The 13,615-nt window shown below is 37.8% G+C and overlaps 1 protein-coding gene and 1 pseudogene across 3 annotated transcripts in view; one reads left to right on the forward strand and one right to left on the reverse strand.

Moving 5' to 3' along the window:
- Positions 1-659, reverse strand: part of Exd2 (exonuclease 3'-5' domain containing 2) — a 51,835-nt gene extending 51,176 nt beyond the window's left edge. Inside the window, exon 1 of one of the 3 annotated variants that reach the window (XM_026385182.2) lies at positions 576-659. The gene's annotated coding sequence lies outside the window, so the exon portion shown is untranslated. The remainder of the gene's footprint in view (positions 1-575) is intronic. The other 2 variants (XM_026385183.2, XM_026385184.2) reach the window with 2 other exon arrangements.
- An 8,747-nt stretch (positions 660-9,406) lies between these two features.
- On the forward strand, positions 9,407-9,622 carry LOC113180245 (general transcription factor IIH subunit 5 pseudogene; annotated as a pseudogene).
- The last annotated feature ends 3,993 nt before the right edge of the window (positions 9,623-13,615 follow it).

Raw genomic sequence — 13,615 nt, forward strand, 5'->3', positions numbered from 1 at the left:
CCGTTGCAACCCCTGGTATAAAGTGGGTTTATTAAGGAGCCTGTTTAAGGGCTTGGGTTTGTTTGTACTTAAACGTTTTAATAAATAACTCTGAAGGTTCTCGTTCGCCTCTGTCCCCCAGGTGATGGGTGCGGGGTTGGTCCCCACGACTCCAGGAGGGGCTGTAGCTGCGGAGGCGAGGAATACAGCCGAGGAGTTGGCGGGGCGGCCGCACGGCCTCCTTTTCAGCTGATTGGATCAGGGAGCCCCGAGGGCTTGTAAGATCCTCCCCAAAAGGGAAGAAGGGATCGAAGGAGCCGATGGGGAGAGAGTCAGGGCCAAGACCTGAGTCTCCCGGAGAACCTGGATGCTGATCCGCCCCCGCCCAGGGGTTGGGGAGACCTGGAGGCCGCGCCCGAGGGCGGGGAGAGGGGCAGGACCAACTCGCTTGGGGACAGCGTGCTCCCCGCAAATCACCCACGCACACAGTGATGTCCCCAACATCACCACACCACCCTTCCTGTCGACGCTAAAAAACCCCTCCGCCTGATACACAGGAACAGTGAAGACTTCGCTAGTCCCTCAGCTTCACTCACCTGCGGCCTCAGACTGGGCCTGAACACCTGCGGCACCTCATCTCTCCCTGAAAAGCTGGAACCTTCGCGACCGCCTGCGCTCACCCACCCGGATCCACTAGGACCGTAACCACTTCCGGTCCAACTGCGGACCGGGAAGACGTAACCCCAGTCGGAGTGGGGGACTGGGCGACGCCATCTTGTACGGAAGTTGTTGTATCTTCAGATTCTACACTGCTGAACAAAAAAGGACTGTGAAAAGTTGGAAAGGAGGAATGCCTTTTCAGGAAAGTGGTGTTTTTGTTTCTGGGAAGGTATTTTAGTTTTTTTCATTTTGGTTTTGGAGAGAGAAGTCGAGAACTCTCACAGAATGCAATGTAAAACATCTAATTTTCATTCTTTATTATCCTGGGTAGTGTTTTTCTACCACATTAATTTTTTTGACTTTTTAAATGATGAAAGTGAATAGGAGAGATAGTGTATTTATTTTTAAAATATTTTTTAGTTATCGATGAATGCAATATCTTTATTTTGTTTATTTATTTATTTTTATGTGGTGCTGAGGATCGAACCCAGTGCCTCACATGTGCGAGGCAGGCGCTCTGCCACTGAGCCCCAGCCCCAGCCCCAGCCTAAGAGACAGTGTATTTAAGTAATGTATTCCTCATTAACAGTGCATATTATCTGATAGCCATTAATAATTTATACCATCTTTTATAACAATAACCATAATACCTATTTATATATTAAATCATTCATTCGGTATTTTTTTAATATTTATTTTTTAGTTGTAGGTGGTGGACACAATATCTTTATTTCATTTTTATGTGGTGCTGAGGATCGAACCCAGTGCCTCACAAGTGCTAGGCGAGCACTCTATCACTGAGCCACAAGCCCAGCCCCGTTCATTCAGTCTTTGGTAGCAGTTATTATATGTGAGCCAACTAATATGTGCTATAAGCTGTTCTTTTGTCATGAACTATGTAAAGCAGAAGGAAAAATGAGATGTGTATAAATAACCAATACAAAATATAATAATAGCTGCCATTTGTTGACTTGTACTTGCTCAGTATGCTAGGAATTTCACAAAGCATTTTATTTATCTTATGTCATTTAATCCTCATCTCCATGAGGTGGCACTATTATTAGTGCCATTTTACATAAAATGGAGGAAAGTTCAATAACTTTCTCAAGGTATCTCAGCAAGTAAACGTTGGAGCTAGGAATCAATCCTCAGTATAGTACATATTAGCTGCCTCACATATAATTGTGAACTGTGTTGTCCTCATTGTCTATATTATATTTCTTCCAATACAGAGAAAAAGGTTCCAAGTCCCATTAGATAAATAGCCATAAGGAATAAATTTCTAGCAAATATAGAAGATTAACTCACTCCATTTTGTCTGTTTCTTCTTGAAACACCTAAAAATATAAAAGCACTATATAAATAGGAAATACAAATGAAAACCATAATGTAATATCACTCTTTACCTCCAAGGCTAAAAAGAAAAAGAAAATCCCAAGTATTGTTAAGATTGTGGAGCAATCAAAGAACTTATTCTCTTGAAGAGAATACAAATTGATACAATTACTTAAACTGTTTGGCAATAAAGGTCAACTAAAGCTGAACATATGAATAGCTTTTGTCCCAAGAATTTTACTCCTAATTTTATACCCATAAGTTCAAGAGGTCATGTACAAAAAAAAAAAAATCCTCAATACCCACACTTTGTAATATCCCAAAGTGAAAACTATGTAAGGGCACATGAGGATGCTCCTAAAGTACTGTTAATGTGCTGTTTCTTAATCTGAATGCTGATTGACATGTGTGTTCAGGTTGCACATTTATGGGAACTTTTTTTTAATGTATATATACTTTAATCAAATGGTTTTTAAATGAGAATAAAGGGGTATGGTGTCACCTGCCCATAATCTCAGCTTTTGGGGAGGCCAAGACAGAAGGATCACAAGTTCAAGGCCAGCCTCAACAACTTAGAGAACTCTTATCTCAAAGTACAAAATAAAAAGGACCAGGGATGTAGCTCAGTGGTAGAACACCCCTGGGTTCAATCCCCAGTACTGCAAAAAGAAAAAACAGAAATAGATTAGATTAGAATGTCAGAATATTGACATTTGGGTGGATCCGATAATGAGCTGACTGGGTTTATAACCTATCACTTTTATGTTGAAGGCCCAGTCAACAAGCTCCAAGTGTGAAAACAACATTTTAAATAAGCCTTTTAAGAGCCTCACTCTTTTTTTTTTTTTAACCCAAGATTGAACTCAGGGGCACTTAACCACTGAGTCACATCCCCAGCCCTTTTTATATTTCATTTGGAGATAACGTCTCGCTGAATTGCTTAGGGCCTCTCTCAATTGCTGAGACTGGCTTTGCACTAGAGATCCTCCTGCCTCAGCCTCCCGAGCCTCTGAAATTATAGGCATGCACCACACCCAACTTGTCTCACTCTTAAATAGAAAAAAAATATCTTGAGAATCACTAGTCATTGTGGAAATGTTTCCAATACAATTAGTTAACATTTTTGAAGGATGTGTATAAAACTATCACACACACACACACACACACAAAATACTTTTCCAATACACAAGGAAGACTTTAGAAAATTTTGATTTAATCCATTGAGCAACTATCTACAGATTGCAAAACAAAACAAAAAAAAAATGCTATCCATACAAACTGCATTCTCTGACCATATTATAATTAAGTTAGAAATCAATAATATAATGATTATTTTTAAAAACTCCACATATTTAGAAATGTTAAAAACCTCTACATAACCAAAAGGTCAAAGAAGAAATCCCAATAGAACTTATGATACTAGATTTTATGATAATAAATATATTATTTAAGATTCAATGTGTAGCTCAGTAGTAAAGCACTTGCTTAGCAGGTGTGAGGTCCTGGATTTGATCCCAGGAACCACATAAAAAATGTCATCTATCAAAATGTATAAGATACAGGCAAATTAACATTATATGTCTTTACACTAGAAAATAGAAATATTAACAATTAGATTAATTATATAATTAAACATTAATCAGATAAGTGACCTGCTTAATACATTAGAAAAAATGAAAACAATAAGTCCAAATAGAAGACAACAGCCTGAAAAATAAATTAATGAAATAGAAAAAGATGCACTAGAAATGGACAATAAAACTAAAGTTAGATCTTTAAAAAGACTAAAAAGAAAACAAAATTCTGTGAGAGTCGTCTGGATAAAAGAGAAGTAGCATCAAATAAACAACAATATAAAGGAAGACATAAAATACATCAGTGATTTAAGAAATTTAAAAATATGATGGACAACTATGCCAACAAATTAGTAAGACAAGAGAATGAAAAGACAATATTTACAAAAATGGAAGACAATATTTACAATATTTACAAAACACATATTTGATAAAGGATTGGTATCCAAAATACACAGTGAACTTGTGTAGTGAAACCCTGTCTCAAAATAAAATATAACAAAGGTTATATTGGCTATGCGAAGTGGCACAAGCCTGTAATCCCAGGGGCTCAGGAGACTGAGTCAGGAGGATTGCAAATTCAAAGCCAGCCTCAGCAAAGTTAAGGCACTAAGCAACTCAGTGAGACCCTGTCTCTAAATAAAATACAAAACAGGGCTGGGAATGTGGTTCAGTGGTAGAACACCCCAGATTCAATTCCCAGTACACAAAATAAGCAATTAAAGCATGGGCAAAAACTCTGAGCAGACTGCTCAACAAAGAACATATACAGACTATATACGAATAAACACATAGAAGATTCATTATTGACCACATGTCATTGGGGAATTACAAACTAAAATAAAAATTAGGGAGTTGGGATTGTGGCTCAGTGGTAGAGCACTTGCCTAGCATGTGTGAGACACTGGGTTCAATCCTCAGCATTAAATAAATAAATAAAGTTATTGTGTCTATGTACAATTAATTTTTTTTTACTTAATGATAAATTTCATTTAGGCCCCCTTAAAGTTTTGTTTTGCAAAAATATTTTCCCAAGAGCTTCCCAAGGGCGAGTAGAATATTATTTTCTTTGTTACCTTAACACACAGTTCTTACACATTCTAATTTTTTGAGGCAAAATTAAAATGAAAACTGGTTTATGTAAATTCACAGATGTGGTTTTTACATTTTAAACTATGACTATTTCATTTTAATAATTTAGGAAACAGCGCTCTAGAATTTGGATGTCTTATGATTTCAGGAACGTGGTATCCTTAAAGATGTTAATGTGTATCATTTCAAATAGTTTAAAAATTGATACTTATGGGGCTAGGGTTGTGGCTCAGCAGTAGAGCGTTTGCCTAGCACATGCAAGGCCCTGGGTTTGATCCTCAGAACCACATAAAAATAAATAAAATAAAGGTATTGTGTCCAACTAAAACTAAAATAGATACCTGGTTAAAATCCAAAACACTGGGCTTGGAATACAGCTCAGTAGTACAGTGCTTGCCTAGCATGCATCAGGCCTTGGGTTCAACCCCCAGTACTGCTAAAGGAAAAAAAAAAAAGTACCAAAATACTGATAACATCAAATGCTGCTGAGGATGTGGAGCAATTGGAACTCTCATTCATTGGTAGAAACACAAAATGGTACAGCAACTTCTGAAGACAGTTTTTCAGTTTCTTACAAAAGTAAATAAACTCTCAGCATACCATCCAGCAATCACACCACAGGTATTTGCCGAAGTGAGTTGAAATAGAGTTCCACAAAAAATGTTCACAGCATTACCTACAAATATTATGTACCAATAAAAATATGAAAAAAGTGCATGCAGATGTTTGTGTAGCAGCTTTATTCATAAGTTGGAACAACCAAGATGCCTTTCACTAGGCAAATGGATAGCCAAACAATGGTACATCCCAACAAGGGAATGTGATTTGGCAGTAAAAAAGAAATAAGCCATCAAGTCACATACACACAAAAAAATGCACATTGCTAAGTGAAAGAAGCCAGTCGGAAAAGATTACATTCTGTATAGTTTCAACAACCTGACATTCTAGAAAAGGCAATGCTACATAAAGATAGTAAAAGGACCAGTGGTTGCCAAGGTCTATGGAGAAGGAAGGAAGTGATAAATAGGTGGAGCAAAGGGCATTTTTAGAACAGTGAAACTATTCTGGCCTGGTGCAGTGGTCCCAGTAACTTGAGAAACTGAAGCCAAAGGATCACAAGTGTGGGGCCAGCATCAGCAACTTAGTGATACCCTGTCTCAAAGTAGAAAATAAAAAGGGCTGGGGATGTGGCTCAGAGGTAAAGTACTCTGAGGTTCAATCTTCTGTAATAAAAAAAAAATAGAAAAGAAATAATGATATGATAGCAGATGCATGACATTCTGCATTTGTCAAAATCCACACAACTGTGCAACATAGTGAATTTTAAAGTAAACTACAGACTTACTAACGTATCAAGATGCTGGGGGTATAGCTCAGTGGAAGATTGCATGCTTAGTATACACAGGACCCTGGGTTCAATCCCCAATACCTCTCCCACACACACACACACAAAGACTATTGGTATAATGTTGTAACAAATGTATAATACTAATGCAAGATGTCAGTAATAGGAGAAACTGTGTGTAGAGGGGAAGGCAGTGGGAATTTTCTGTACTTTCTGTCCATGTTTTCTATAAACCTAAAACTGCTCCAGAAAAAAAAAATCAATTAATTTTTTAAAGTCATTCTGTGAACTGTTTGATTTATCTATAAAATTCTTTAACTATTTACTCACTGATTCTAAAGACAACTCAATGTCAAACACTGGTCTAGGACTCATGGGACATTGTGTACAGGAAATTCAAAAGAAATTGAACAGGAAGTGCCATTGCCCACCCAATATCTATTCTCTCTTTCTGCTTAGTGATGAAAGTGAAGGGGACACTTTAAAAAAATACTTTTTTTTTGTCTCCATTGGGACTAGGTATGGCAATGTAATTAAGTTCTGGCCATCAAGGTAAGCAAAAGCTTTTGCATGGGATTTTTTTTGTATTTTTTCCTAAAGGGGAACAGGCAACTTCCTGAGCTTCATTTGCCCTTTATCATTACCCTTCCACTTCTTCCCAGCTTAAATCAGGACCTGATGGCTTGGACTGGTAATATAGGTCATGGTAGAGGCTGTGCCTAGCATATGTGAGAACCTGGGTTCAACCTCCAGCACCACCAAAAAAGAAAAAGAACAGAGGACCTGATGGCAGAGCTCCAATACCTTTGTCACCCGGTGGCAACGTTAGGGTGGAAGCTAGGTACTTAGAAAGGTGGAATTGAGAAGTGGAAGCAGCCTGGATCCCTGATACCCTGGGTAGTTTCCATACTAACCCTGGACTACCTACCTCTGGACTTCTTTTTCATGGGAAAGTAAACTCTAATTCTTTTTTTAAGGCCACTGTAGACAAGTTTTGTTACCAGTGGTGGAACCTAATCCCTAATTGATATGGAAAGCAAAGATACTAATAATGGATGCATGCCACACCAGGCAATTTAATACAATAACCAGAACTAAAGATACACAATAAATATGGAAGCCCTTTATTGGATTTGTTTAGTGTGTTGAAGATACAAGCCCAAACTTGGAGAAGCCACCACCTAATAGACACTTTCTGAAAATCCTCTTTCCTTCCACTGAGACTATCCATCCCTTCTTCCCACTTTCCTTCTATAAACTTTCATAATATTGTTAGTTACTATGAAGAGAGGAAATTTGTAACTTATAGGGTAGCTCTCATATGTGCACTCAAGAAGCCTAGAAGCCCACTATTATGTATAATTATAATTCACCAAAATAAAAAATAAATTTAAAAAAAAAAGAAGCTTAAATACTAGTTGGAAACACAAAAAGACTGTTAGCCAGTGAGAAAAGGTCTTTTTCTGGGGGTTTGGACATGTGGAGAACTGTTTCCCTCCTATAGAGCTGGAATGAGATTACATCTTGGGAGAGATGCCCATAGTAATTTCGAAGATGTTCATGATGTCCCTTAGAAAGAGGAAGAGACACACTCACATGGGCATGCAAGCGCGAACGCGCACACACACACACACACACACACACACACACATACACACACGCACACCATGAGGCAAGTCACTGAAGAATGGGGGTTGAAAGGCTGGTGAGTCTGCATCCCTTTCATTCTGCAGGGAGTGGTATATTGAAAGCAGACTGAAAGTCTGAGCCAAAGCTTTGTAGGCAAAGGGATAAGGAATTTAAAGGCTCAGGGGATCAATCAGAGCGAGTCAGCTCCAGACTTCTTCATAGAAAGAAGAAGATATCTACAGAGGAGAGATTTGGGGAAAGAAAGACATGTTTAAGGCATTTGGGGAATTGAGTTTGTGTTCTTTGTGTTGGTGTATGTGAATGTTGTATAACTTCATCTTCTGTCTACCATAGGTAAAGCTCAGAAAAGTGTCTATCATTCCCTAATGTTTATGTTCCTGTAGATACCTTGGAGGAATTTGAACAGATTTTGAATTCTGCATCCAGATTTGTGAGAAGACATAATGAAGGTTATTTTGAAGCCTGTTGGAGCTAGAGAGTGAACAGTGGCCAACTGACAGGGCACAGAAAAAGACTTGCAGTTGAAGATGATGGACTGAACCATATAAAACTCTTCCTCCTAAAATCCCTCTAAAACAAATCCCTCCAAAACATAAAACTTCAAAGTCAAAAAGATGAAGACCACCCAAATGAAGACAGACTATTCAGGCTTGTCGTAGGGATCAACTATCATTCTCATATTGGGCAGAGATTGGAAGGCAGGCAAAAGGTTTCTCTGATTGGTGATCGTAATCAAGGGGAAGCTGGAGTTGAGCTCACCAGAAAACAGGTTTCTTATATGATTGATTTCGTTTTCTCTGGTTGGTCCTGACCTGCAAGTAGGGGTAGGGGACACAATATTGGGAAGCTGACTCATCGACCAAATCATGACCCTGCTGGCCAATTGTTATAGAGATTGTAGGCCAGAGTTCTATTGTCATAGATGGTTGGGGTATTTTCTGTTGATATAATCAGACTCAGAGAACAAATCACTAACATTTTGGAAGCTGGAGGGCAAGAAGATAATGGGAACTAATTTAGCAAATTTACTATCAAAGTGGACAAGAGCAAGCGCAAGTTAGGTGAGGTGGTGCACCCCTGTAATCGCAGCAACTCGGGAGGCTGAGGCCGGAGAATTGAAAGTTTAAGACCAGCCTCAGAAACTTAGTGAGGCCCTAAGCAACTTAGTGCCTCACTATCTCAAAAATAAAAAGTAAGGGCTGGGGATGTGGCTCAAGCGGTAGCACGCTCGCCTGGCATGAGTGCGGCCCGGGTTCGATCCTCAGCACCACATACAAAGATGTTGTGTCCGCCAAAAACTGAAAAATATATATTAAAAAATTCTCTCTCTTTAAAAATAAATAAGCATAAAGTAAAAGAGGACTTTTATGTGGCTCAGTGGTTAAGCACCCCTGAGTTCAATCCCTGGTACCAAAATAAATAAATAACACCTGCTGCCCTCTGAAGAATCAGATTGATTTCCTGAAGAGGGAAGAGGATACCTTGTCAAGTTAAGGAGAGAGTCCTACTGAAAATGAGGATTCAGTGAAAATCATTTACTCTTAAAACTCCTGCCTGACTCCCCTAAATCAGCAACTAATGTCAGAAGCCAACTGTTAAAGAAAAAAAAAACTTTAATAATATTTTGTTTTGTTATAAACCTGAGCCTGAATCAAAAAAATCATTGCTGCAATTTGTGGGCAACACCGAGGCTCTGCTGGATCTGTGGGCGGAGGTCTGCTGGGGAATGTGTGGATTATTGAGGTCATCAGCACCTTCTGACTGGAAAAAAATGGTCAACGTCTTGAAAGGAGTGCTTATAGAATGCGATCCTGCCGTGAAGCAGTTTCTACTGTACTTGGATGAGTCCAATGCCCTGGGGAAGAAGTTCATCATTTAAGATATCGATGACATTCATGTCTCCATAATAGTAGAGTTTGATAATGTTCTCCAGGAGCTAGTAGGTGCATTAATGGACCAAAATGCTTTTTCTCTTACCCAGAAATAAAATACTAAATATTGACTGCTTAGGAATTGTAAGCAACAAATAGGAAAGACTGTCCCCATTCAGTGGCTTATGTGGCTGTGGAGCCTGCTGTGGGAAAGACTATAATCATTTGTTCAGACAAAAACCCCAGAACTGATTTTTGTTGTACTTCAGTATTAAAAGGAAAAAAGAGAGAGGGAGGGAGAGAGAGAGAGCACTCGAGAGAGGCTTTAACAGTTGGCTGTAATTTGGCTTTTATTATCCTTTAATAAAATAAAAACATTAAAAAAAATTCATTGCCATCTTGTAGCAAAGGATGAGGTATATAGGAGGATGTAAGTGAAAGTGTGAACAACTTTTAAACGGATCAAAAGATTATTGGGAAGTGCTGACAGGTGTGGTAGTGTATACCTGTAAACCAGCAAATGGGAAAGCTGAGACAGGAGGATCACAAGTTCAAGGTCAGCCTCAGCAACTTAGCAAGACACTGTTTCAAAATTTAAAAATTCTGAAAATTGATTTCAGAATTTCTAATAGATTTATATATTAGTCTGGTCATTGGATTTTCCTTTGCACTGATTGTAATAGCATTTCCTCATTAATTAGGGCATTAAGTAAAAAATCTTTGACCCATATTCACTTCATATCTGCATGAGACTCATGATTTTACCTCTTTAAAAATTTTTCTTCCTTTCATAAGTTCAATTCAAATATTCACTTTTGATTGAGATATGTTTAGGGAAAAGAGATTGGTTAGAAAATCATAGTTAGATTAGATACAAAAAAGAAAAGAATATTTGGTAAAAAGTTACTCACTACTCTCAACTGAAAGATAAGTTAATGAACGATTGATTTCTTAGAAGTCTCAATCCCCTTAGTTTACTAGAAATTTGTGCTTGAATTTTATCAGAAATTCTAATTTCTTCCTAGAAAACTGTCACATCATGCAAAAAAAATTCATTTTAGTCCAGGTTTAAAATTTGTTTTCTTTTATAACTCCCAAGTCTCTAGCCCAAAGCTGTATCTCTAAATACCTCCTCTACAGTTCTACTTAAAGTTCTAGAAAGAGCAAATCTTCCCCCAAAATATTGAGGGCACTAAACATGGTTGCTTAGTGACATAATTGCTTTAGATACTGGCACAAGCTTTTATCCTGTTGAAGACTGATAAAAACAAATTGCACAAAACATGGTCCATATATAACAATAAGTCTCGAAATGTAAAGGGGCTAGGGTTGTAACTCAGTGACAGAGCATGTGTGAGGCACTGTTTTTGATCCTCAGCACCACATAAAAATAAATAAATAAAATAAAAGTATGTGTCTATCTACAACTAAAAAAATTTTTTTTAAAAAGATAGCCCATGATAATTTTTTTTAAAAAAAGGAATGTAATTTTGACACATGCTATAATATGAATGAAGCTGGAAAACATTACACTAATTGAAATAAGCCAGACACAAAAAAAAACAAATATTGTGTTTCTACTTATAGGAGGTATCTAGAATAGTGAAATTCAGAGAGCCTGGAAGTAGAATAGTGGTTACCAGGGCCTGAGAATGGAAATAATGGGGAATTAGTATTTAATAGGTATATAGAGTTTCAGTTAGGATGATGAAAAAAAGTCATAGAGATGGTGGTGATTGTGGTACAAAAGCATGAATGTACTTAATGTTACTGAACTGCAGATTTGAAGTGGTGAAAATTGGAAGTTTTATATTATGGGTATTTTCCCCACAATTAAAAAAGGATTAAAATGAAAAATTTTATGAATATAAAATTATATCAATTTATGTTTTAAAATAAATATTTGAATTATATAAGTATATGTATATATCTGGATCAGGAATGTCTCTCAAAGGCCCACGTGTTGAAGACTTGGTCCACAGCTCAGTGCTATCAGAAGGTGGTAGAACCTTTAGGTGAGGCCTAGTAGAGGGAAGTTAAGTCATTTGTGACATGCCCTCAAAGGGGATACTGGGGCCCTATGCCTTCCCTTCCTCCCTCTCTCTCTCTACTTCCTGGCTAAACTGTGGTGAACAGGCTTCTCTGGCCTGTACTCCAGCTGTGATGTACTGCCTCACCACAGGGCCAAGTGACCATGGATTGAAACCTCTGAAACCACTGTAAGCCAAAATAAATCCTTCTTCCTAAATAAGTTGATCATCTCAGGTATTTAGTCACAGTGGCAGAAATCTAAAACATGCATAGGAGCACATGCATACCCTTTTTTCTTTTCTTTTCTTTTCTTTTTTTTGCATACCCTTTCTTAAATCAAAATTTTTTAAAAAAAATTACAGACTAGGGGCTGGGGTTATGGCTCAGGGGTAAAGCACTTGCCTCACATGTATGAGGCACTGGGTTTGATTCTCAGCACCACATATAAATAAATGAATAAAATAATGTACATCAACAACTAAAACAAATTTTTAAAAAATTTCAGACTGGCCAGTCAAGAGACCACAATTGTAGTACAATTGTACTATATTAGACTCTGGGCTTCTCTAACTAAATTTCTCAATCTCAGCAGATCTTACATGCTATAACTAGTTCCTCCCAACACCCCTCTCCATATATATTATAGCTCTCTCTCCACTATTCCTTTAGATACTAAAGCTAGAAGCTCATGAAATCTTACTCTGCTGCCTCTCCTTCATCCTTTATATATATATAAATTTTATATATATTAGTTGTAGATGGCACAATACCTTTGTTTTATTTATTTTTATGTGGTACTGAGGATGGAACCCAGTGTTTCACATGTGCTAGGCAAGCATTCTGCCACTGAGCCACAACCCCAGCCTCTTTCCTTCATCCTTTTGTACATAATATGAACGATGATCAGTGATCATCTAACCGTGCTGATTATGAAGAAATGTTCCTCAGCCTCACACCCACCCTTCTACAGGCTGTGCTGTGGAGCTGAAACTGGAACTCTGCAATCCAAGATTTCCCTTTGCCAACCTGGCTCTCTGTTAGGTTCTGCCAGTCGTGGGAGATCAGAGGCAGAAAGAAAGGAGAAGGGACTTGCTCCTTCCTGTTTGCTTCCTGTGTCGCCCAGGCAACAGCTCTTCAAGCCAACAGCTCTGGATTTCTCTCCACACTCTCAGAACAAACCTCATTACATTCCCTCAGAGACACTGGCACCAGCCAGGCCCCCGCCCTGACTCACTTTTTTTTTTTTTAGTTGTAGATGCACTACCACTGAACTACAAACCCAGCTCATAGGGCTCCTTTTTTAAAAGTGTTTGGTCCCAATAATCTCAATGTTATTTTTTTTTCTTCCCTTCCTCACCTACTTTTTTTTTTTAAATAGTGCTAGTAGAGATTTAACCCAGGAGTGTTCTACCTCTAAGTTATATCCCCAATCCTGTTTTAAATTTTATTTTGGGACAGGATCTTGCTAAATTGTCTCAGCTAGCCTTGAACTTGTGATCCTCCTGCTAAAACTTCCTGAGTTGAAGGCATTACAGGCATGTACCACCATGCCCAGCCCCCATCTACTTCTTACAGTTACCACCTCTTTGTTTAGTTTCCATTTTTAGTTCTCCAATACATGTAATATCTCCAGCAACACTATATATATAATGCACATTTATTTATTTATTTATTTTTATATAGTTGTAAATGAACCTTTATTTTTATTTATTTATATGTGGTGCTGAGAATCAAACCCAGTGCCTCACACATGCTAGGCAAGCACTCTACCACTGAGCCACAATCCTAGCCCTCCAGCAACACTTTATATTAGTTTTCTCAATTAAGAATCTGCAATGGTAAGGTACTTCTTCAAAAAGTTAAAAAAAAAAAAAAAAGAATTATCATATGATCCAGCAATTCCATTTCTGGGCATATAACCAACAGAATTGAAAGCTGGGTTTTGTACATCCATATATATATAGCATCATTCTTCATAATAGCTAAAACATTAAAGTAATCCAAGTGTCTATTAATATATGAATGGATAAGCAAAATGCCATATTATTCAGCCTTAAAAAAGAAAAAAAATTCTGACA

This window comes from Urocitellus parryii, chromosome 6 (assembly GCF_045843805.1).
Source record: "Urocitellus parryii isolate mUroPar1 chromosome 6, mUroPar1.hap1, whole genome shotgun sequence".
NCBI lineage: Eukaryota > Metazoa > Chordata > Mammalia > Rodentia > Sciuridae > Urocitellus > Urocitellus parryii.